This window comes from Pyxicephalus adspersus, chromosome 5 (assembly GCF_032062135.1).
Source record: "Pyxicephalus adspersus chromosome 5, UCB_Pads_2.0, whole genome shotgun sequence".
Lineage (NCBI taxonomy): Eukaryota > Metazoa > Chordata > Amphibia > Anura > Pyxicephalidae > Pyxicephalus > Pyxicephalus adspersus.
Window position 1 is genome coordinate 39,858,041 of NC_092862.1, and position 26,572 is coordinate 39,884,612.

A 26,572-nucleotide genomic window follows, 5' to 3' on the forward strand; every position below is an offset into this window, starting at 1 on the left:
GTCTTGCAGTTACTGGCACATGCTGGGTCAGGAGTGTAACTACAGAAATGCAGGGCCCGTTAGCAAAATCTTAATGGGCCCCCATGCTGATCCCCGCACTGTCATTGATCTTAACACAAGAGCCTGATTTATTAAAGTTCTCCAAGACTGGAGAAGATAGACTATCATGGGAGAACCTGGGTGATCTAGCAATCCTGGAATAGATTTCTTAAAATCATTTGCTATTAGTTGGCTAATGCTTCAATGCTGGACCAGATCCATTCCAGGATGTCTGGATCACCCAGGTTCACCCACAATAGTCTATCTTCTGCAGTTTTGGAGAGCTTTAATAAATCAGGCCCAAAGTATATCTGTTTTAGGAAGAAAGCCCAGAAAAGTATAGGCTGTATGTTATTAGGAATCAATGCTATTGAGAAAAATCAAGGAAGGTGGAGGTGGGGGCATTAGTTCATATTTGTAACTGTCAACCTTCATTTACTAGTTGTGTAACTCACCAATCTTTTTTAACATCTCCAATCTCAGGGCTCTCGTGTAAATTCTAAGCTCTAGCACCCTTGCCGCTGGAAGAGGTGGTTTAGTAGTAAGTCATAATAACAAAATCAATGACCATTCCAATATTTATTTGTTAGTTCTCCTGCAAACATACACTCTATAGCCCTAATACAAGCATTCTTTAACGATGTTTAACTATGTTAGATTGCTGTCTAGTCAATTTTACCTGACATTATAGGATTTCTTTCCACTGCAATAGAAAACAAGGTCCTACCCTTTGCCATCTCCATGATACATTAGCCATGAGACCATGTCCATTGTATAGTCCAAGTCTATAGAAAATCAGTGTAGTCAGCTCTTTTATGTCCTCCAAATCTAAAACAAAATTATACATCCGCTTCTAACACAACTTCTGTGGTTTTCCTGTCTATGCTCCCAGGATCTACTAAATGTGACAAAAATGTTTGTTAGCAACTGTTAAAATTTTTCTTTCGGGATTGGCTTGAGGAACTGGTGTGCACCCACCATATGGAGTATATTGTGGCATTGGATGAGGACAACTTGGATAAATACGTGGCAACTTGGTGGGCTCTGCTGGTCTTCCAATCATCTCCACATCTGTGAGGTCTTTTCCCATAACATAACGCTCTATGTAATGTAACTGTTATCGACACGGCAGGTCCTGTTTTTGGTGGGACCTGGTGCTCGCTCCCCTTTTCTCCCCTCCCCCCTTTTCATCACTCTCCCACCACTCTCTTTTTTTGCACTCATTTTCTTTTGGCACCAGTTTTTGTTTTCTCTTTCCTAGGGTTCAGGTTAGGGTCTACATCCATTGGTGGGTTTTACATTTATTGCAGCTTGTGGGGAAGTTTGTATGTTATATCATTTTAAGGGAGTACAAAGCATTGTCATTATATTTTATTGGTTGTGTATTAATGTTTTTGCCAAAATTGTGTGACATCATTTTATAAATAACCACCTAAGAGTGAGATAATATATGTTTCAGCAAATACTTATCGTCAACGTGCCTATATAATTTTTTTTACTAGCTTTATCATTAGCTTTACAGTAAAAGGGTGGAAAGTCATTTTCTTTTTAAAATGTCATCTAAAGAGGTATTTTTTTTTGTTGGTTTCTCAATGAGGATTTAACACTTATCACATCCTCTGAACTTTCGCATAGCTAGCTAATCCCTATTTAGTGAAGTCCCGAGGCAAAGCATCATTTAAACAGTACACAGTGAGATTACTGTTGTCAGGTGCGTGCCTGTCTAATGGTGGATTTCATGCTTTTGCTTGTAATAGCTTATAATGCAATTATACTGAATGGCACAGAAATGAAATAAATCATGTATATATACTTTGCCACGTGCTGAATATACATACAAATATATACACATTCACTGTCCATTGATACTATGATATATGCACATTAAAGTAACCATTTAGTTTATTTGATTATCATATAAGATAGCAATACAAACCAGTTTTTCATTTACTCTCATTAAAGCAAAATTTCAATCTGCCCTTCCTATTGCCTTACTCACTGCCCTGCATCACATCTGACTGGTTACTTGTGCTACTTCTTCCTTCCCCTCTCTAAGATCTGCTGTATGGAATGCAGAAATGTGGCACAAATTACAAAGACATTTTGATTGCCAACATACATTAGGTTATGTAATATTATTTTCACAGAGCTGCATACATTTGTGTGGGGATGAGCGAGCAAGTTTTTAAAACTCAATCTCGCGACGAATTCGGCCGTTCTCGCTTACCGAAATTGTAAGCGAGAATAGCCAGCGTAAATTCGCTGATCGAGCTCGAATTTAAAAAAAAAGATTGCGGGCTGTGCTGATCAATGAATGCAGCACTGGCTGCATTCGTTCATCAGCTCAGTGTGCGATCCCTGGCACTGGGACCTAGTGCTCTCTAATTGGCTGAGGAAAGCCTTCCTCAGCCAATCAGGTAGCACTAGAGGTTTTGAATGGGGAGACTCGTCCTCATTTAAGCTCTAGTGCCGAGATCTTCTCATTAGGAAAGTGTTAATTATCCTCTTGTGCCCCGGAGGTCGTAAACAGGAGGATTCCCAAGGAATCCAATGAATCCCCTGTGAATCCTCCGGTTAAAATTCCTCGATCTTCCGATGGTTTCGCAAAGTCGGTTCGCTGAAATTTCGCGGAACCATTGGAAGTTCGAGGAAATTTTCGCGAGAATGCCAGAGGCCCCCTTATGTCTGCTAAGAGTTCAACTTTAAACAGTGCATTCAGTATCATTTCTAAATAAGTCAGCATATAGTCTTTATTTCCTGTAACTGACATGCAAGTTTTTCTACCTAATATTTAACAGTATTCAGATTGCAGATTAAATTTCCCAAGACCATTATCCACTTCTTCGGTAATTGGCTAACTGGCTCTCTCATAAATCAGCACTGTGCTTCAGATTAAAAAATAATCATCCTTTTGCCTGGAATATGGTATTCCCAGCAAGGGGTTAAGTTTACTGCATTTGGTATTATAACTTTTGTAATGTACCTGCATCTTCGGAAAGTTTTTTTTTTTTTTTTTTGGTGTGGGGGAGGGGAGGGTAGTAATGCTTCCTATTACACTTTTGAAATCATAGAAAAGACAGAACATTTTACCCACCCCTCATTTTGGATTCAGGAAATTTTCTAAAATTGCCTACTTAAGACGTTTATAGGACTTAAAGCTTTGTCCTGCTGTTTTAAGAATTCAGGCAGAAAAGTACAGGTTGTGTTTCACATCAGTTGATAAGAATACCTTGGGGAAGAACACTTAGAATCCATGTTTTAAAATACAGAATATGTTTATTTATTTTATTATAAATTTTATTTCTTGGATATATTTTATTATTACTGATCTACTCAATTTTCCAAGTAAAGATTACCATTAAGACGTATTTGTTACTTAGAAAAAAAAAAAGAAAAGAAAAGCTGCTCAGTTATACGTATTATTTTTTAACATGAAAAATCCAGCATCCAGTTGTTGTAAGTAAACTTTTTTCTTCCAGTTCTACGCACGCCATTCTAGGAGATAAACCAGACAATGGTTTGCTTGCTGTGTACAAGTGTTTAGAGCAGATGAAAAGCATCTGGTGGGACATTCTCCGGTCACAAAGTAGATAAATTCCACTACAAAAGATAAAGTACAGAGAGATTTGATTTGGATTTGGGATGTTAGTTACTGGATGAAGCAGAGATGATGTTTCTGTGATGCTCCAAACAAGTTCTCCATGCCAAAACAACAGATAACCAAAATTCATTTAATGATATATTAGGATTTAATGGAATTCCAACCATACTCTGTAGTAATAAAGTATGGAACTAATTGCTGTGTGCAACTGGCTAAAAAGTTTCACAAACATGCAAGCTGTACTTGTTCTGAGATCAGCTGTTCCTTGATAAATCTTTTGTTCATATTAACTAATAAAAAAAGGAAAACATCGAAATATACATTGGTATTTTACAGGTGCATTTCAATAAATAAATAAAGGTAGATTTGTGTTGATAGTGGGCCATTAATTTGGCCTAAGCTCTCCTTCCAAGATGAACAGGTTGGTCAGCTTAATAGTCACCCAAAAGAATGATTCCATGCCAGTTTTATATTTCTTTGGAAACAAACATTGTTAAAAGAGCATACAAATTAGGCAAGGGATCATTTGATGATCCAGAATGAATCTGACACATAAAAATAGAGAAGCTACAAAGCAAATAGGGTTTGGACATTGGAAACAAAGTTTTCAGTTTTGTTTAAATAATATTATATAATATACATAACACTTTTAGGTGTGATACAATTAAATACAAAAGAACACACACCATATCCTTCATATCAGATTATCAGTCAGGCTACACATTAGGAAACCATAGCTCTGCTACAATATATTTCAACCTTTAGCAGCTGGATTCCCTTTAAGGCTTCATGTGCCCACTGGTACCCTAAAGCTACGTACACACTTCCAATAATTATCGTTGGTAAACGAACGACGAACGATCCTGCACGATATCGGCGAACGATCGTAATGCACCGATCCTGTACATGCAGATAACGACACGATCGTTCGCAGATATTGTACACACAATAGATGCGATCGTTTGAGCGATACAGGAAGTGACGTGCACGACAGGAAGTGAACGAACGTTCGTTCATCACGCATGCTCAGACCATGGACGATCAATGAACGACCGTACACACGATAGATGGTAAACGATCGTCGTCCAATCCGATCCGCCGGTCCGGTCGTTCATTTCCAGCGACTATTCTCGTTCGTCGGCGTCGTTGGTTACTTTTTTTACGAACGATTTTTGACCAATCGATCGTTCGTCGTTCGTTCGTCGTTCATTTCCAACGATAAAAATTGGAAGTGTGTACGCAGCTTAAGCCTAGGGCCGATGACTCTACACCTAACATGGATGACTCTAGGCCTAAGCCAATACAGGATTTAATTTGCAAGTAGTCATTTCCAGATGAGATGATTACCATCGTACCTGGCTATTAATGAGCATCAGCAGGTGGCATCAGACATCTCTAGGCACTTGAGGTTACTGACCATGCCCCATCTTTTCCATAGGAATAAACATGCATGCTGATGTGATTGGAATTTATTCTCTGTATAAAGTTTATGTCCAATTATTGATTTGTATTTGTATTTTAAAGTATGGCATGATTTTATTGGCAAAAGTAGTTTAATGAGTAGAAAAAATCTTCAAATCACAATAAACAAAGGCAAACTATACAATTTTAATTTTAATAACTCAGATAGGTTGTGAATTAACGTAAGCTGCTACAGGTCCATTAGGTAGGTCCATTTTACTTATTATTATCTGCATTAGATAGTTTATCTTCTGCTTTTTACTACATTTTTTTGTGTTCTCTGTGGGAATATTTCCTATCACCTTGGGGAAAGATCTGTCTACAAATGATAAACTTGTTCCCATATCTTCTTTGCAGTGAATCCCCTCCAGTCCCCTATATATGTCACATTTTCCTTTCCCTTTAGATTGCAAGCTTATGTAGGTCAAGACCCCAACATATCCTATTTCAGTGATAAATTCCTGTTATTATTTTGTATTGTATTGTGTAGACTAAGACTTTATAGTATTAAAAAAAACAACTACATTTTCACTAATAATTGTGCATTTCCAAATCATTAGAAATATCTGAGAAAAATTAAACAAAATAGCTTGCACTATTCAGACTTGTGTAACTTTAATAAAATAAGTAGGAGAGGGTAAAAAATGCTGTGTGAAACTGTTGGGAACATTTCCCCCATCATTGTCATCTATTGTTAACAGGGATACAGATTGCAATAAAAAAAAACCTAGAAACAACTATCACAAACCCTCCAATTACATGCAAAATAAGCATTCCAAAGCATGTATTTTATGTTTGGAAACTATGAACTATCCCATATAAACTATGTATTTCAGTGTAGGGAATGCTATATATGATTTAAATGTACAGTATAATTACTGACTACAAAATACAAAAATAGCAAAAGTACAGAAGACAAATAGGATGGAAAATGTAGCAAAGACCATATTTGAATCTCAAAATGAGAGATCCAACATTACTTCAAATAGTAAACAGCTAAAACTTTGCATGATCACTGTACTAATAATACGTACACTTGCTTTACTGATGCCAACAGCCTTTATAAACATTAATTAAACATATTTTCACTAAACATAGACAGCAGACTAGAGTTTGCCTATATTATTTTTACCAGGACAACCTTAGTGGCTTTAGGTGAGCCATTAATGCACAGGATGACAAATGATGGTCCTTAGTTCCATGGGCATGGCTTAGCCCAAAATCTGTAAAGTGGCATTTTTAGCAACTGTATACTATAACTAGGTTTAGAAGGGTACATAGAAAGTCTTCCTGTCTACTAATAACTGATACCAGAGATAATTTTAGGGCAAAAATTGGTGGGTTCAGAAAAGTTATTGGTTTGTTTAGTGTTTTTAGGGTAGCCTAATTTATATTAACCATCAATTTTAGGTGTTTTTTGCTTTTTTGTATGTATCCTCTAAATGTATATTATTGTTTTTAACAACATGAAATATTGAAGCTTTTTGGCAAAAGCTCCAAAATTGGGCAGCAGGGTGGCTCGGAGGTAAGTACTCTGGCCTTTGCAGTGCTAGGTCCCAGGTTTAAATCTCGGCCAGGACACTATATGCATGAAGTTGCAGGTTCTCCCCGTGATTGTGTGGGTTTTCATCTGAGTACTCTGATTTCCTCCCACATCCCAAAAACATGCAGTTAGGTTAATTGGCTTCCCCTCAAATTGACCTTGGACTGTATTAAAGAAATATGACTATGGTAGGGACATTATATTGTGAGCTCCTTTGAGGGACAGCTAGTGATATGATTATAGACTTTGTACAGTGCTGCATAATATGATGGCCCTATACAAATACTGTGTAATAATAAAATAGCTGATAGGATCTTTATGACCATCAGCCATGGGAACAGAGCTAGATAGGTTGATGGGGGCTTTTATAACCCTAAGGAGCAATTAAATATTCATTGCACCCATAAAACACCCTGTTTTTACCTTTTCTTTTTAATTAAATTTCCTGAATTTTCATATATTCTCATAGAAAAACCTGTGCTTATCACTCCTAGCTACCTTGTGGCGAATATTTAGGAGTTTAGGTTGATTTGTTCCTTTAAGTGGGATGAGCTGGCTGAATCATTATGTCTTCCATGTACTTGTAAAACTATTCTAGTATGGTCTAGACCAGGGGTCAGCAACCTTTACTATCAAAAGAGCCATTTTGCCTCCTCTTCACTAAAGAAAAATTGTCTGGAGCCGCAAAACATAACACAGTTTATAAACTTTTAAAAGTTTTAATATTTTTTTAATTTTACCTGTTACAACAAGTGTGCATGTGTAGGCCTACTTTGAAATAAATTAAACACTGAACTATGCCCCTAGAAGCCTCCAGCTTCTAACGTATCATCCTGTTACATTAGCTGGAGGCTTCTAACGTAACAGGGTAGATTTTTTTGATGGGCAGAGTTCTTTATGTTCTGACGATGCCTTAGCGATGAAATTTTAAGGGGTGTTAGCCACAGGTGTCCCTAATTTGCAGCTTTAATTTTGTTCACCTGTACCCCCCAATCTTGAGTAACTGGGGTTCAGGTGCTAGAAGCCTCCAGCAATGTGTAACAGGGTAGATTATTTTGATGGGCAGAGTTCTTTATTTTCTGATGATGCCTTAGCGATTCAATTGTAGGTGGTGTTAGCCATAAGTGTCCCCCACTTGCACCTCTATTTTGGTCACCTGTACCGCCTCCCCCCCGTTCCAGAGAAATTGGGTTCAGGTGCCTCCAGCACCATGTGTAACGGTAGATTTTTTTGATGGGCAAAGTTCTTTATGTTCTGATGATAGCCTAACAATTAAAATTTAGGGGGTGTTAGTCACAGGTGTCCCCCACTTGCACCTACATTTTTGGTTTTGTACATCTCCCCATTCCAGAGGAATTGGGGTTCAAAGGAGGGGGATGTCATTGTACACACCCATTTGTACACGCCCTGTGGTAGATTTATTTCACTGGTAGATTTTTTTCATTTGAACACCGGATAGGGGATCCCCCTCCTCCGCAGTGTCTTGGGAGGAAGGGGATCCCCCATCAGAGATCTCCCCGCGGCAGCCGAAGGGAGCCACAACAAGGAGGCTGAAGAGCCGCATGCGGCTCCAGAGCCGCAGGTTGCAGACCCCTGGTCTAGACTGCTATGACAGTTTTCTCAAGGAAAGACAATGATATTTGTTCATAGAATCAGCTCTGTAGTTGTTGCTGTAGCGCCCTGACCATTCAAATCTATAAAAGACTGATACCTGTGTTTGCGATAGGAGACAAGGCAGGGCAAAAATGTATTGTCTCTGGGGTAAACTACAGCAGATGGTCACAGCAGTGGTTTTTCAGTCAGGGCTAAAGACTATTCAGCAAACTCTTTTTTTTTTTAGCTTTTTTGTTGTCCTCAACCAGAAGAGCAACTGGGCAAGCAGGTGACTTTTTAGGTACATAAATATCCATAAGGTATAAACTTGTGTAAAAAGTGTCTTTCAGCAGGTGGATTGTCCTAACCCCTTTTCTTTATACAGAGCTTTTGCACTATGTTCGAAAATCTCTGTGTGTAACAATAAATATTTCTAATGTTTAAATGTTCATGGGACTGATCTCTACAACCTCTGAGGCTGTTACATAATTGACGAAAATCATTTGATCCATGCCCACCCAGTTAGATATCACTTTTTGTGTAGAGAAAACTCTAATTTAATTCCCCGGAGGAGATGTGCACAAATTAAATAAAACACTGGGACAAACAGAGTCTGATACATTTTTAAGGAGCTTTATTTTATCTGATGGCTATACCTACATAAAATGGACCTGAACTCAAAAATAAAATATTGATATTTTATAGGGAATCTCTAAAAGGTATAATTGTATTTGTACCTTTAACATTTAATATTGTTTTTAATTGCTGCTGAAAAAAAAGTAGTATATGATCTTGCCTAGGTACAGTATTTGCAGTGTTTCTAAAACCTCAATGAAAATATTACCAGTCTTGCAGGAGTTGGAGTGAAATTCAACAATTTTGAGCTGTTACTAATATTCTTGCTGGAGTGAAAGTTTCATTGTAAGGATCTTCCTGCTTCTCCTTCATCCATGAATCTGTACTTTCCACACCTCTTCTTTTGGGTCTTGAATTTTGCCCCACCAGTCATTAAGAAGAGGACTCTCTTACCAAGATGGCAAAGTGCAGAACAAGGAATGGTTGGTCAGTACCAGGAAAAAGATCAGCCTATAGGCCAAACTGATGACCAGCCATTTGTATTTTTGGACACATTTTCCCAAGGTTAGGTTCTCTTTATTTCCACACAATAGTTATAGCACTATGAGACTTGAAATTAGTAACATTTGCAACATATAGCATTTTAAGTGATACAATAAAAGAACATAAATAATTTCTTGAAATATGCAACTGTAGCACTTTGTAAGGATTTATAATCTTTATCAACAAAAGAGCAACATGGGACCCCATTCACACCGGGCAGTCTTATGTGATTTAGAAAACATATGCATGAGTGTTGGCATGCATTATTAGGGCATGTTACTCTCTAAAATGGGCGACATGCAATGATATAGGGCACCCCATTTATTTGAATGGTATGATATTGGTATGATACCCCATGATATTCGATGGTGACAAATTCACCACCGCTCACAGAAAATAATTCATGCTGGGCTTTTGAAATCATAATGTACAGCAGTGTTAAGGTGCCTTTAGGATGGAATCAAAAATGAATGGGAACTCGGCAGACTATGTGATGCATTAAGGTGGTATGATGTAGAAAACAGGAATTGTGAGCAACAATAAAAGGGAGAGTGGTCTTTAATGATCTAAAACATACTAGTCCAGTATGCTTTTTCTAATCAGTTTAGCACCTGCCTCCTCTTTGTTCTATCACAACTTGCTTCAGCCATACACTTTCTGTTTTGCAGACATGGAACTGATTGACAAAATGCAGGACACACAGAGCCAGGATTAATCTCTGCTTTTCAATGTCCCCTGCTGTCTCTGGAACTGGGGAATCATTGATTCCTGTCTTTATCTTTTCCAAGCCTTTTAAGACAAATGGCTTGGTCACATTTCAATCCAGCAGGTGCTGTTCTAAAACTTTGCACCTTTCACTCTAAACACATCTTCCCAGTCATTCATGCTAATCAATCCCAAATACCTTATCTGCTCACTTTCAGCTTTGAAGTGTGCCTGGTGTTTGTCATTTTATGGACATGCCACTGTTTGGAGTATGTTCTGACAATCCTGAGTATGTGTCAATTAGCAAGAAAAAGGAATGGTTCTGATAAGGAAAACAGGATCTAAATTACTGCCACCACTTCAAATACATCAGAATGCCAGAGACAAAAAATTCCTGTGTAGTGACCGTGGCTTTATTACATTTGGGTGATGTTCTTCTGTGCAGAATGGATAGCAATAAATAAAAATCCAATTATTCCAAATGTCTAATAATATCTTCTTGATGTCTTTTATCTAAAAATAAGCCCCTCTTGGCAAACTATGAACTTTGTTACAAAAGCTTTTCTTAGCAGATATTATTGTGGGTACGATAGGCATTGCCTACACTTTCTCAGTGTGGCTGCTAAGAGTTAATGTCTGCTTTACTACAATCATCATTCTCTAGTAGATTTTTTTAAAAGACAAGATGTTAAACAGGGTTAAAAAAAAAAATCAAATTTTACAAAAGTTTAATAAAAATGAGGGAATTTGCAATCAACATTTAATAAATTAATAAATTGATCAAACGTTTTTTTGTTTTTTAAAAGCTGTGGTTTTATTGAAGTTATGTTTATTACAAATAATATTAAATTTTAACTCCCTAATAGAACATCGTTCCCTACCACAAGGATCCTATTGGTTGCTGGTTTAGCAGCATTTCCAGCTAAACTACATTAGAATGCCTTGTCAATGAATGCATGGTGGTAACCAGGTAAAACCATCATACTTTAATGGTTACTTGGTTGAGTACCCTTTACCAGTGTGTGGCCAACATTATTGCAGTCATAAAAAATGTTGCAGCCATGGCATCCTTTGGAGACTGAATATACATAATCTGAGATAAAATCTCAGTCATTGCACAGATGTTTGTGAAGTGCAGCAAGCTGTGGTGTATATAACTATTTTACAACACAATGCATACATAGTTCACATCTGTGTGTTTTAATGGCCTATAACACTATAGCACATATACCACAATACATTGTGATTAGGGTACCATTGCCAAAAATTATTGGCAATACATTTATATTTACTTCCATCTGTATCTAGCTTTGAGGGTTATTTGTGCTATATACATTACTGTAAAATCCCCACTAGTGTTGTTGTGTCATGTGTGTCTTTTTTAACCTGAAATCAAATGTATTCCACTCCACAATGTATTATTATTATTACACAGTATTTATATAGCTCCATCATTTTACACAGCATTGTACAAAGTCCATAGTCATGCCACTAACTGTCCCTCAAAGGAGCTCACAATCTAATGTCCCTACCATAGTCATATATCTTTTAATGCAGTCTAAGGTCATATTTTGTGGGTAGCCAAATAACCTAACCGCATGTTTTTGGGATGGGGGAGGAAACCGGAGGAAACACACACAAACTATATGCAGATAGTGTCCTGGCCGACATTTAAACCTGGGACCTAGAGCTGCAAAGGTAAGAGTGCTAACCACCACCATTCTGCACAAAAAAAATATTACCCTGATTGATTCTACTAATATCATAGTGGTGTGAACCAAAACAATAGCAAAGCAGGTTAGGAAACCATTCTTTTACGTCCTGTTAAAAACAGAATATTGCACTTTTAAAGTTTTCTGATGACTGTTTCTTGGCCGGACATGAAATTTCCTGAATTTTCCAGTTCGCAGCTGTGAATAACATGTTCAGCTGTAAAAAAAAAAAAAAAAAGATTTTTTTATTGTTTTGGGTAGCCCTACTTCTTTGATCTGTTAAGTATAATTTATCATTGATACATGAGAATCCACAAAGAATTAGGGTATTTTTTGCTTTTCACTACAAAGGATTGCAGGATTACAAGGAACAAAAATAAAAAATATTAAAAAAACTTATTTCCTTCCGTTCTATCAAAAACCATAAAAAAAAACTTTGGCTGGAGTTAGTAAAAAGTCCTATAGTTTAACCACCATTTACTAATGAGACCCTGAAGAATGCAAAGTTATCCAATACTACTTTGCAATTCCCAAGATCTCACCAAAAGGATGATGAAAGGTAAGTATGTTATCCAACTTTTCTTCACCTAAAGGTATCATTTTAAAGCTTTATGCATCTTTTCTGCCAGGGCTAGGGGGTACATTTAAAAAAAACACCAATTACTATTTAGGAATTTCAAGATAAAGTGTATTATATATGTTTAATAATATTATTATATTTGCATATATTTGAATTTACAATTTTAAGTGATTCAACTTGAAACCTATTCATGGATTTCCAGAGCCCCCTTCTAATATGCACTTTAAGTTCAGTGCTATAAAGCAGATTATTATGATTGGTAGAGTGAACTTTGAATGGTGGTCTAATGGTGGAGCAAATGATCCAAAAGGGAATGGATGGTGATTTATTTTTTTATTATTAAAACTTTTTTTTATCAAACTTATTTTAGCCAGCAAAAACACCTCTTCACACTATTACTATAAAGTTGTAGATAGTTGATTTAAAGCATGTCCATAAACAGTAAGGGAGTGCCCTTGTATGTGGTCACATTAGAGACTGGCACTCTTATAGATTACAATCTTGGTGAGAGCTAGTCAATCAAGCGGCTGCCACACACACATATGTTCCTCCAAGCTATCCTCTGCATTTTTCCCAAGCAAACGATGTCCTCTCTCTAGTGCTTATTTCATCAGTTATATAATGCAATGTTAAAACCTGCAGATGAATTTCTGTCCCCAGAAAGCTCAGAAATAAAACCCTTCTACGCATAGAATATTCTGGCAGTGCATTAATATGCATTGATATGCTGTTTAAGCCCGTAATATCAGATTACACTAATAATACTATTATTTGTATGGCACATATGTTTTGTGTTTGCGAGAGGATATACAAAAATCACAAATGTAAGTTACCGGTACATACCACCTGCCACACTGCACAACCAGCAAGTTGCTGATTGATTTTTTTTGCTCAGTTTAGTGATACAGCTTCCTATACCATTTTCCAACTCCAGCTTCTTCATTATATAATTAGGCAGCATCATTTTTTTCTCTCCAATTATCTACGATAATCGTGAAGCTACACCAGGGGGATGCAGAAGAATTTTCCTGGGTGTATGGTATAGCAGAGCTTTGTAAATTATTTTCAGACCTACAAATCTATGGGCAGACAAAACAGTAAACACCAGTGAGCTAAAATATGCTTCTGTTCGAAGACCCATCAACCAAACACATATGATAGGCTTCACAAAAGCTGAACTAAAGTAAATACACTGTCACTTGAATCTGAACTCTGGCGTTAGCAAATATTGTCTAAATACACTCCAGTGTCTCCAGATCTGTACAGTAACCTGACATTAGTTTGTCTAGGAGCTTCCTGTAACAAAGACCAGTCACAGCTGAATTCTCTCCTTGTGCAGTGTGACTGGTCTTGTACCCACCTCCCCTGTAGGTTTCTGCTTGCAGGTGGATCTACTGGGTTCCTCCCACAGCTTTCTGTATAGGTTGTGTTCAGCACAGATATTTCTATCTTCTTGCTAGGAATATGTACTAGTTTATGTCCTAGGGTGCATGCAAAATGCATATTTAAATTTGTATAGCACTAGAGGAAAAAGAGGATTATTTTTGATTTTTTAGGGCCTTTATTTGTACTTCCTGTTGACATTTGCGCACTTTAGCAGTACTTTAGCCGCACTGTTGGCATGGCTGCTTGTAATCCGGTTTGTGAGTATGCTGGAAATGTGGGTGACAATGCCACAGCTAAACTAAGTAAACCCTGTCCCCCCAAGAAAGGAAGTTCTGTAAATACACATTTCTTTTAGGACCACCATGTCTGATTTATTTGAAATCAGCAGCTACTAGGAAAAGGAATAAACCATCCGAAACTGACTTGTGCAACATCATATTTGTCTTAAGTGTTTGGGTTTAAATACTCTAATAAAATAACTTCTGAAAAAAGGATAACTGTACTTTAGTGCACTCTACTAGCTGTGACGCTCTTCCAGAAACAAAGTTGCCAGTCAAACCGAGTATGATCTAGCTGAACCACAATATCAACGTGATTATGAATCAACGACGGAATTTGGCATGAGCAACACAGATCAACAGCAGTTATATTCCAAAAGTCAGCACACATAGAAAGTTAGCTTTTTGTTCTTTTGTGTGTATTGCTCCATAGCGAGCAGGCAAACAGCACTGGAAGCAAAGGAGAGAGTGTGAGGTGGTCAATTTCGTCCTTCAGCGTCGAGGGCCTGTGGGTTTGGTCCAGAGACAGGAACTCCCTGTACAGACACAGAGTCTGCTAAAGGAGAACCTTTTTCACAGAAGAGCATTTTGTTCTCCGCCACCAAGGAAAGCTTACACAACAGACACACACAAGTGTGGAAAATGAATATTTTCTAAAGTATGCCATTTTTTTCCTCTTTCAATATACAGATCTTATTTTTCCTTGAGGGTGCAGTAAAATCTGGTCAGAAAAGGATGCCAAATACTTCTAAGAGTTAGTAAGTATGTTTAACATTGGTTATAGTGAGATAGAGCACTACAGAGGTGGAATCTGATAGAAAGAACTACACTGATCACTTCCCAAAGTTCCAGGAAAAATATCTGGATAATGTCACCTACAATGAAGATTGATTTCTGTTTATCCTTTAGGCAAAGGAAAAGTTTATGTATTAAACATTGATGGCCGCAAATTTAGAAAAATGTGAGCAGACAGTTTAGTTGCCAATCGGGGTTCGTTGCTTGTTATTAACAATTTGCGACATGATAATATGAAAAATACAGAGTGCATCAATTCACACTGCAGAAGCGTTTCTAAGGGTGCTCAAGAGCCACTGGATATAATATTTCATAATGACAGTGTCCAAATATTGCTTATGTCTGAACTAGGGTAAAGACAGCTCAAGTGTATTGAAGTATCAGTAACTAAAGTGCAATTGCAGCAATTGTTCTTTATATATAATAATAATAATAATAATATATTGGATTCAGAGGGTAACACTTCTGTCGGCTTGTGGTAAGGCTTGTGTTGTTGTAAGGAACAGTGGTTGTAGCAGCAAAAAGTGGGAGTGCTAGAGTGAATGTCTCTGACAAGGGTAATGATAGGGAGATTGGAATATGTGCAGTGGAGTTGGAAAAATGATACAGCCTCTGCCAGGTATTGATCACCATCATTTCTAACATTACATAATAGGAAGATATATAATCAGGTTTGTCACTGTTTTACGTTTGTGAAGCTAGAACAGGTCGATATTGGAACTATCACACCTCCCGCCTTTTTCTAGGTCAATCAGCATCTGCCTTGACACAGAACTGTGGGCAATATAAATTATTACATTTGGATGACTTGCCGGAGACTAAAGGAAGCAACCCGATGTCAATGCCTTAGTTATCTACTGAGCACCTGGCAATTGGCCTATCCCAAATAAAAACCATAGCCATTAGAAACAATTATCCCAGCCAATCCCAAGACTTCTCAACCAGGTTCAGACAGGAAATTTTAAGAAATGTATCCAGATCGAAAGGTGAATGGACATGCTATCTTTCTGAAGATGGCAGCACGTTAAAAAGTAAATACCTTAACATAAATCACTAATGACATAGCAAAAAGTTATTTTGTAACTATCTAATATACACATAGCACTTAACTGAATACTTTTAAAAACCTATTATTCAGGAGTCAGTCTATTATGTCACATGGATTATACAACAATCATAATGTATATTTCTATCCACAGTTTACTTTTTTCACTAGTTTATTACCCATATCACAATTACTTTTGAGACACTGCTTTTTACTTATTTTATTTTGAGGATAAATCTTATGCAATATGTAGCGGTGCCAGAAATTCTTCACCTTAATTCTAGTTGTGTGATTATTTGAGCCCAGCACCGCTGGTGAAAGGGTCAGTGATGACATTATCCAAACTCATTCCCATTAGGAGAAAATGTCAGACATTCCTTATAAACCAGTAAGATTTGGTTTGTGTGATATGATTTGTGTGCTGTTGCCAAAACTGCACAGATCATTGGAGCAAAGGGGAAAAGAAACATGTGACAGCATATTTATCTGTCAGGAAATGAAGATCCAGCTATGCCCATTGTATATAATAGACTTTTCAAAAGCTGTGCTCAGTGATTGTGCAGCTTGCTTGAGATTCTTTATTGCACGGTTATATTTTCAAAATGCAGCTTGTTTATCTTATAAAAATGTTCTTTATTACATTTTACTTCATCCTAAGGTACATTAGGTACTGAGTATTTCAATACTGACTGCAGGCTTTTTCTGCTTTTCATATGTTCAGAAATAAATCAGAGCCACTGCTAGTAATACAGAAACAAGACAATATATCCACAGGCACGGGTATGTCATTGCAGTTTGGCAGTTGCAATGCAAAGTTGATTCCTTAACTGCTCTAAAGAACATTTGTGTTTAACACCCATTTTATGGCAATAAGTGATACCTAAATTGTATTGCCCTTGTCTTCTGGTCTGGACAGGTCAAGGGTACCTGTGTAAACTATGTAGCAATTTCCTTTTTACTCAACAAGTTGCCAGTTGGTGAATAGTATCGTCCAGGGCAAACTCCATGCAGATTGTGTCTGGGCCACAGTCAAACCTGGGACCCGAGTGCTGCAAAAGCAAGAGTGCTAACCACTGATCCAATTGTGACCGGATAATTATAAGGAATTGTGCCACATAAAATGTCACTCACTTTGTGCTTAACTTCAATAAATACTTTTTCCAATTTTCTCTTTCCTTCAAGCTTGTTTTTACTAGAGAACTCCAGATTTGCTGGTGAATTTCATATTCTTCACTGTATTCTTTACTTTATGCTTATATTTCAGTTGAACAGAGCATAAGAATAAAAGGAATGCACTTTATTTCTTTTAAGAATGGATTTCCCAACTCCCCATGTGTCTGTCGAAGGACATAAATCAGGTTCTCTGGGCCCAGTGGAATTCGTTTCACTTTAGAACCACAGTATGACTTCTAAAGGTTTTTCTCATTGTGCTTTTAAGAATGTGCTTGAATATATCAACAATGACATCCAAATGCTCGGATTAATGATAAAAGGGGTGTTTGTCTCCTGCAAGTCTAGAAGCAGAATTTATACCAAGGAAAGATTTTGCTCATAAACGGGCAAGATGGTGTCACTTGGCCATCAACTGATTCTTAGTCTATTTCCCACAGTGTTGGGAATGGAAAAAGTTCATCAGCTAAGGTAGCTTATTGCTTCCAATTTCTTTGTGTGCATCTCCCCAGCTGATTGAAATAAAAATCACTTTTAAATCCTCTGCCAAGTAAGAAAAGAAAATCCTCACTCAGTTTAAGTGGACTGCCTGTAGCTGTAGATCTATAATGATCAAATTACAGTATGTAAATATCTACAGAAAACATAACCGTGTGTGCACGCAGAGAGCAAACATTCCCTTTCGCCAAAAAAAAGGTGATATGCACATTTATCTTCCGGGCAAGTGTTTTATTGGGTCCTTACATGTGCAGAAAGAAGACTATATTTTTGATTCATAAATCACTGATTCACTGCACATGGAAAACTGAAAAAGGCAGAAAAAGTAAGTATTTGGATTGGTATACATGTTTCAATCTTTGAATTTTGTCTGCGATTATTGAGTTGTGCAGATAGTTCTAAAAGTACAAAACAAATAAGTAAAGATTGCTATGTTAAAGTGGAACTAAACAAAAAAAAAACTCAAAAACTTACCAAGAAGTAGAGGTGAATAAACCCCCAGACCAACGAGGAAGACCACTGTACTGGTTACTTGTCCATTGTCATCTGTCTGCCTTTTTGAGGACAGCTTTTAGTTTATTTTTAGGAGGTCACCAAAACAGGACAGGGGAGGATTTCTAAATGGGAAGTGCATTATAGCTGTCCCCCAAGATCCCCCAAGATTGTCATCCATCTTGCAAGTTTACCAAATGACCAGCAGGAAAAATCACTGCTGATTCTATATTGGACCAAACAGTGGCCTCCCCCACTTGGTCTCCCTTTCTGTAAAACAAACAGTGATGTCTCTACAGTGCTTGTTTGTTCTTACTGTCACTAGAAATGATCACCAATAACTGCGTCTAGCAATTCTGAGCATATGTACACAACTTTATCATTTACTAGGCGGAGCAGGGTAAAGACCTGAATATTTAGCTTGACATCAATGCAAAGAAAGTGTGAAAATGTAAAATCTGCTCTATTTTCCAAGGAAAGGTGATTACGTCATCTATATTTATTATTAGGTTACATATTCCATGTGTACTATATTACCAAATATTATCTGAAATATTACTTTCTTTACTTTCCTGAAACATGATTGTGTATATAAAGTAGGAAACAGTAAAAAAAAGACAGTGTAAAATAATTCAATCAGCCACTTTCTGTGTTCTTTCTATTTGAATTAATACAGAATGTGTTTTTTATAAATGTACTTGTTACTTTTTATTGTATACAGCACTTCTACTTGGTGAGATTGGAGCAGGTGTGTGACTGGAGCAGGTGTGTGCTTGTTCAGGATTATACATGCCTCTAACCATAGAAAATTCATCATCATTTCCAACAAATAACATACATACATTTTAGACAGAATTAATAATCCTCATTGCAAATGGAGGGAAGGGGGAAATGAGAGAAAAGTCCTAAGTACGTAGTTCGTAGTGTTTTATCTGTATCTGGGCATAATACTTAAATATTCACAATACTTGAACCCCAGGTATAAACATTTTCATCGAAATATGTACATCAATAGCTGCAAAGAATTTACATATACATTGTTTGCACCAAATTTGTTGGAAACCCTGGATAGTACCTTGCAAGAGAAGTGTCCACATTGCCAATGCAATTAGCAGAGATGCCTCCTAGATTGTAAGCTCTTTGGGGCAGGGCCCTTTCCTCCTGTGTCACTGTCTGTATTTGTCTGTCATTTGCAACCCCTATTTAATGTACAGCGCTGCGTAATATGTTGGTGCTATATAAATCCTGTTTATTAATAATAATGTTGAAGGAACCCCGCAGGTCTTTCCACCACAGGCTGTTGGCAGATATCTAAAGAGAGGGTGGTCATGACCAGTGATAAGTCTTTATTACTTGTAACTCCCACACAAGACAAATAATAAGAGATGTTACATGCTTGATTACATGAACCAATCCAGAAGAAAAACAAAAAAAGACACCAAAATTCCTACACCAAAAGTAGGAATACACCTGGTAATGTGCTGCCTTCTTATTAGTTCAGCATCTTAATAGTGCAGCATTATTAGTTCTACTAAATACTAATCTTACACTAGGAATGTAGTTTGGAGGAAAAGTTATCTTTATTCAGGCATGACTATGGCATCATATGCCGATCCGTCGCTCTCCCCCTCCCCTCTGCATTGAGCAGAACGATGCTGTATGTAGATCACTCGTTCATGCATCGTGCAGTGCCAGTCGTTGGAAAGAATCATGAAAGATCCTTTCAAACGACTACTATTGCATGCGTGTATGCAGCTTTAGAGAGCTTTCAAATAAGTCCCATTGTCTCAAGAACATAGCTAGTGTTTTTCCAACAATCATTGAGAATGCGTTTTGTTAACCTACAAAAGCTTGCTATGGACATGTTCCCAAATTAAGCGCTGCAACAGTACAGACAGCACAGACCACACTTCTTGAATTTTCTTTTTTGTTCCCTGGGAATTCTCTTTAGTTTAAAGGAGTGTTCTAGGTTTTCACAGCTAATCCCTATTGACTAAACATTTATTATTATATTGAGGGCCTACATTGGTGGGCCATTGAATGAAGCCAACTACAAGAATCTATGTTGTTGTAGTGGGATGAATCAGGAAAGCTGATTTATGTGAGGAGTTGTATGACAGTTCTATCACATCAGGTTTTTTCAGAAATCAAGGACCATTGGGTATCATGTAATACTTTACTAATCCTCCTCCACTGTTTTTTTTCCAGGTTCATATTTTACTGTAAGTGTATCTTAAGCAAAACTTTAAATGATATAATGAATCCAATTACTGTAAGCCATAGATTGTACCATATCATTAATATCATATTTTCCATAGAAATACATCAGAGTGATGTCTCATTTGTTCACAAAGGAGTGGATTACATCATATAAAATCCTTTCTTGTGTACTTTCAGAAAAAAAAATACCTACGTCAAATGTTTATAGAGAACCGTTGACATTCATCATATTAGTGCTAACCGCTAGTATGGGCATGCTCAACCTTCAATGACAGTAGAGAGCACTGCATTTTAGCAGTTATGCCATCGGAATACAAGTAGGTAACCGCATGTAAAGGCATGACACTATTCTACTCAGTAAGCAAACCATTATTTAAGAAACAAAGTCACTTTCTTTATGCATCTTGAGAATTTTTGAGTTTGAGACTCTGACAAAGTGGCTTTTTCCCATGAAGCTACCATGTGGATGCCCTCTGCTCCATTAAGCCCTGATCACTGGCTTACTTTGTTTGCCCTCATTTTCTTTGAATAGAACAGCCAGTAATAAATACAAATATACTCAGAGATGCTTTTCTTTGTCTTGCCACTGAATACATGTGTCCAATTACATTTTTAAATTATTAGAATGGCATATAACAGTCATGCACTGGTCTATTCATATCAATACATGTTAAGTTTGTACACTTAGTATGGCCTGTTATAATACTGTTTGAACATCAGTTGGTTTTGAGAATTGGTATACAGTTATACAAGTTCTGTGCATTCATGTATTTACATAATAGATTTGTAAGTTTAAATGTTTTGAACACGTTAGAGTTTAGTATGTATTATTTATCGGATTAGTACATAAATGTGTCCAGAAGAATGGTGTTGTATATTTTCCCCCCTTAAAAGGACTTGTTTTACTAAGTCACCAATCATCTACATCATTTTATACTATGACTAATACATGATTTCCCATACTCTACAAAAAGTTAGGCTTTCTGTATTCTGTATTTCTGTATTTATGAACTATCGATTCCCCCAATATCTCATCATAGTCATACTGTCTTTATAAGATTTACCTATGCTAAACTCCAAAAAAAATTCCTGAAATGTTCTAAAAAAATCAAGACAATAGTATTAAGTACAATTATGAGATATAAGACAAAAACAGCTTTAAAATACCTGCATGATAATGTGAAGATGTCAATGTTGTTACACCTGTTCCAGAAACATGGTCTTGTATTTAAAGTTTGCCCCTCTTTTACAGCAGTGACTGCCTCTATACGTCATGCTGATACGGACAAGAACAATTCCCCAAACTGCTCCATCAAGATAGGATGTGCAATAGTGTCAAAAATATCTTTGTATGCTGTAGTAATTAACATATCTCCCACTAGAAACATCTAGGCTAAATAGATCATAGGTTTGTGGCCATATAGTACAGGTGTAATATTCAGGTATTCACAATACATATTACTGATTATTATAAATGCATTTTAACATTCTTACATATTTCTACATGCTCAGTTTGAACTGCTCAGGTTCATGAAAGGTTTGGTATACTGTACTGTAAATATACAAAGCAAGCCATTCCAAGACATTTGCTGGCACAGAATATTTTATAGCCCAGCATTATTGGCATGAGAGAGCATACCACCAACTTGGAGTTTCCATATTGGAGTACTCCAGGATTTTGGGCTCCTGGGGTGCTCTGGAAGGTAACTGAGCATATAAGTATGCACTCCTGGCTGGGTTTCAGCACTAATATTTCAAATAGAAACAACTACATTTATTCATTAACACTTTTTTGTAAACCAGATCACACTGTTCAGTGGATTTCATTAGGAAAATACAGCAGTGGATAGCAGACAACGTGATGGCAAACAAATGTCCATAAATGGAAGATTTAAAATATTTGCAACACTAAATAATAAAACAACAGCCCGGTGAATCATATGTACAAAAAAAAAACAATGTTAATCTTGTGAAGGAGTAATGTCCAAAAATATAAATACAATTTACTAAACTGGGTATAGTCTTTATTAATATTTTATTTACACACCTTATGATAAAAATTTAACAACGCTATTATTTTTTTTTTTACCTAAATTTTTTTTTTTTTTTATAGTTAGACGTTACAATCCAAATTATCTTAGCATATTACCAACAAAATCATATAGTAAATAGTTATTTAAAATGCAATGTTGTAAGAGAATGCAATGGAGATTCCACAAATCTGAACTCAGATAGAGGTTTCCAAAATGTTAGTTGAATGTGTACCATCATCATGGCTTTTACTATGTCTAAGCTGTAATTCATAATTTGGAATAAGGTCTAGGTAACTAAATGTTCCAAATACGTAATGGGGAAGCTGCAACTATTTTTAACTGTTTGACTTGATTCCCCCAGTAGTACTTTTTTGTTGGATGCAGATTTACCACTAGATCAATACATAAGAAAGGGTGAATAAAAAAAGAAAACATAAATTTCCCCACCTACTTCTGTACAACACAAGCCAGGCTTCAAGTTTAATTTCTTCTCCACCGCAGGAGAATTTGCACAAATATGTTTACCACGTGACATTCTTTTCTTGCTCTGAAACTGAACTGTGTATAAATCAACCTAAACTACTACTCCAAAAACACTATTTCTGAATAAAAGCACTTGAACTTCAGAACCTACAATCATTTTAGGTACTTCAAGTAACTAATGGAGAATTGAAGACAATAGCAGCAGGGGCCTTTGACTGTGAGCTCCTTTGTCAATTATTGGCATGGCTATGAACTCTATAAAGTGCAGAAGAGCACTGAAGAGTCTGATTAATATAAACTAATAAACAATCATGTTAAATAAAATATAAAATCTTTATAAACATGAACACAGTTGCTTCAGCCTATATAAGCTACAAAATGTCTTGAAGTTGTAGGTTTTTAACATTTATTTGTCATGGCCCTTTAAATTTCTATATTGCAGTCAGTCCTGTGATAGCTTAGTATAAAGAAGGAAAGAATAAGGAAGAATGTTCTGCCAGGCTTCCCTTAAAGGAAAATAATAATCATAGAGTGTGAACCGCAGAAGAAGCACAAATGGCAGCACCTTACCTGAATAGCACAATACATTTCATTATATATTTAATCACTGTGCTTACAATTACTATTATCAGCTTATGATGTGTATGTGTTAGCAGTGAGTCACTGCCCCCTCCCTGTCTCAGGTACTCATCTTCAAGCAGGCTGCCACGCGCCTAATGCACCTGATTGTCTCATCGGCACATTCCAAGCAACAAAGGAGACGAGCTGAGGCAAATCCTGGGACACTGATACACTTGTTCTATCCCCACAGGTGTAAGAACCTTCTGTTTTGTAAGCTTCTGGGTGTAGACATCCAGTAACTTACTACATTCTTTCCTAAGTTTGTACTGTCTTCTGTTTTTTAATGACACTGTTCAGGTAAGAACATAAAAAAGACAGAAATACGGCATTTTACTTTGGAAATCACCAGATGAAACCGTTACAGAAGTTTTATTGGACTTTGAAAAATGATGAATTGCTTTATTATAGTATACACATAATCCATGGATTCATGCAGCCGTTGGCACAAAGCTGCTGCCTTTGTGAAGACACACGTTGCCGTCTATAGAGGTGCAATATGTAAAATTATTGACCATTAACAATGGCATTAAACTGATGGTCAATGGGTAACTTTCCCTCTCTTGTCCCTGATGAATTTAAAGCTGAACTGGAAGCAAACAGGTATACAACTGACATAAACATGGAAACCATAATGTTTTTGCTCACATTAGTACTGAATTCTGGTTAGTGGGGGATTACTGAATTTAAGAATTCAGCTACATATACACACTAGATGATTGCTGCCTGACACTAACAGTCATGATCATCTCAAGCAAAAATCTAGCAAGTGTCATTCATAGGGATGAGCGAGAATGCCTTTGGCATTGTCGCGAAAATTTCCTCGAAGTTCCGATAGGTTCGCAAAATTTCGGAGGATTATCACGACTGCATTCATAAATACAGCCATGGGAATCCTCCTGTCAGTGAGCTATCCCCGGGGCAAGCCCTAATTCTGACCTGTAGTGCCCAGGGATCTCTCACTGAGAGGTGTATTCTCACGGCTCCATTCATAAATGCAGCCGTGATACTCCTCCTCTAAGAGTCCCGAGTCATGCAGCTTGCGTTTATGAATGAACGCAGCTGTGGGAAAAATCTGAGTGTTCCTGGATAGAAAAACTCTATCCAGGAACACATAGTACAAGACTGCAACAGCAATCAGAGGGTTGCCGCCCTGTAGTATGTATTCCTGGATAGAGTTTCTCCATCTTGGACTCTATCCAAAAACACATACAACTAGTAAAGGGCTGCAAGACCAATCAGGGGAGCGGAGCTGTCAGCTTCGCTCCCCTGATTGGTCTTGCAGATCCTAAAAATTCGGTCTCGCCAGCCGAATTTACAAAGGCTGTTCTCGCCTACATGTTTGGTAAGCAAGAACGGCCCTGTTCGCCGTGAGACTGAATTTAAAAAATTTGCTCGCTCATCCCTAGTCATTCATCAGTCTGTCCTGGAGGATCAATGAATGGCCAAGCAAGGACGACTACTCCACTTTTTTATGGAGAAGGACGCTGCAGGGTGCCACTCACTTGTCCTCCCCCTCCCTTATCCATAGAACAGAATGATGCTTTAAATACAACACTTGTTCATTCTCCTGTCACTAAAAACAATCACAGAAGATGGTTTCCACTGACAGGCATCTGGTGCTTCTACAGGGTTTAGCTCTAATGGTAAAATATCTGTATTAATGAATGTGTGTACCTTAAGGCATTTCTAAATCTAAAACCAAAAATGTAAAAATGTGGGCGCCATACGAGTTTTCTTTGTTATGAGTTTTTTTTGTTTTTCCAGAAATACACTCACTTGTGTATGCTCACTTGTCTTTCTTTATCCGGATAACAGATAAGACACCTATGCCTCCCCAATCTTTATTACATAGAGGGTTGTGGTTCTGTAGTCCACAAAGATAGTTGGGAACAGATGTAACGTAACGTAAGATGTAACAGATGTAATGTAACAGATCATAGTCAGTACAGGCAAGTTTTCCACAAGATTTCTGCAAGATCTACAGATATTTTCCTAAACATATATAATAAAACACTTCCAATGCTTGTTAATATTGACAGCCACATTTCTAATTAGGTTTAAAAATATGCCTTGATCCAATTCTGAATTTGAAATCAGCATTGCAAGCACTAAAATATTTATTGTCAAAGAGATAATATATCGTCCTTTTAATGTTTATGAGCAATACCCAAAGTAATCAAAGTATTGCAAAACCAAGACATTAATTAACACATAAATTAGAGAAATTGCAAAGTGTATATCAAATTTAAGCAGACATGTCAGATAACTGCTCTCATCATTCTGCCATTTGTTATGACAGAATAAAAGCAATATTGGCACAAATGTCACTGTGACAGTAATATATGAAGTTTGCCTGAATTTGCAGGTTACAATTATAAGTTACGTTAGGGAATAGATTAGAGTTACATTCAGGGTTTAGCACTCTGGTTAAGTAAAAAATAAGTTACCTATTTTTAACCCTCTGATCTTGATTCTTGAATCCTGATCATGATTCTTGGTGAACCAAGCTATAAGAAGCATCAAAGTTATCGGGTAATGACGTGGGCAGTCCAAGAAGCACTACCTACTCACTGCAATCCAGAGGAAAGAAGAGTCTGGACCCAACCTGTCACATGACTCGGAATTTGGGTAAGAATGTAGGACTTTTGGATTTTTTTTTTTATTTAGAAGGGGTCATGGTGGGATAAAGTGCAGCGGGATGGTTGGTAGGAGATCAGCATTTATTTAGTGGAAGGCTTACATTTTTTTGGTGTGTGATAAATGCACACTAACAATGCATGCAGTGTACATTGAAGTGCCAAATATATACAGTGTTAGCAATTTTGTGTATTGTTCTGCAGTCCTTAACCTTAAACAGCTGTGCCATTTCAAGACACTAAAAATGATTCTCGATTCAACAATTTGGTTCAATGATCACTCAATGATCCGGAGAGAGAACATTTTAAGGCTACAAAATGCAAACCCTTTCAGCTGCTACTATCACCAACCAATTATTTTAATATTTTATTCTGAAGAGTTCACTAGAAAGAGAATGACACAGGATAAAAATATACTGCCAGCATTTCCTTTTCTTCTACATTGCATTAAAATTTTCTATAAAAATATCTGGACAATCCATTCCTTTAGGTAAACCAGAAAACCTGGCTCTCAGCTGAGCTGCATCTGTCAAGGCCTGTTTGGAGAGTTGTAAGGTGGGAT